We start from the raw sequence: 1,101 nt of genomic DNA on the forward strand, positions 1-1,101 counted from the left end.
GCCAGGTGGCATCACTGGTGGTATCAAGTGTGACAGCGGTAGTGAGGTTGGCCCAGGATCAGACATTGTTTCGTTCTGCTGTGCATGGTTTGCTATGAGTCGGTTCCAACTTGATGGCACCTGACAACAACAACAACACCAATACCAACACAGACTTCATTGTAGACCAGACCATAGTCTGCAAAACAGTAGTTTTGATCAGTGAACATCTGAGAATGGTAACAAATTAACAAATCAGTAAATTATATGCTGCTACATTATATGTAATACATATTACACATGCTAACATGTAACCAACATAACTAAGGATGGTCATAAGTAGAATTCATGGTAACTTGAATACATCATGGGGTGGTGGTGGTATGCCGTTGAGTCAGTTCCAAATCATAGCAACTTTGTAGAGGGTTTCTGAGGCTGTAAATCTCTATAGGAGCAGAAAGCCTCATCTTTCTCCCTCAGAGTGGCTGGTAGATTCAAACTGCTGACCTTACCTACTATGATCCACTATGCCACCGGGGCTCCTTTGACGACAACCTAAGTACCCATTTAGTAACATGTCAGTATCTTAGATATTCAACATGAGACTGCCTAAGTAGGAAGAGGATTGGATTTGGGAACTAACCAGAACAGACTAGTGTTGGCAATTGATTTCTTTCCCATTCTTTGTTTTCATGTTTTTAAATCAAATGATCATATTTCAGATTAGACTCAATCTCTCTTTGATGGTTTCACATATAAAGGTCAGTAAGGGCAGGGATTTTTGTCTGCTTTGTTCACTCCTTAATCCAGCACCTAGAACAGTGCCTGGAATTATTAGCTAGTTCACAAACATGTGTTGAATTAATAAAAATTAGATACGCCAATGAGAAACCAGATACTGGCCACACGCAGTCTGCCTCATATGTTTTATTTCCTTGTTGATCACCAAAGCACGGCTTCATCTGTAAATATTCTTTGGTCCAGTGCTTCAAAATCTTGCCTTTAATTAATTCATCAGTCAAGGAAAATTAACTACTGTAGGAGCTCTGGTAGCGTAGTGGTTATAAATCAGGCTGCGAACCTTAAGGTCAGCAGTTCGAAACTACCAGCTATTCTGTGGGA

Source organism: Chrysochloris asiatica, unplaced genomic scaffold (assembly GCF_000296735.1).
Source record: "Chrysochloris asiatica unplaced genomic scaffold, ChrAsi1.0 scaffold00014, whole genome shotgun sequence".
Taxonomy (NCBI): domain Eukaryota; kingdom Metazoa; phylum Chordata; class Mammalia; order Afrosoricida; family Chrysochloridae; genus Chrysochloris; species Chrysochloris asiatica.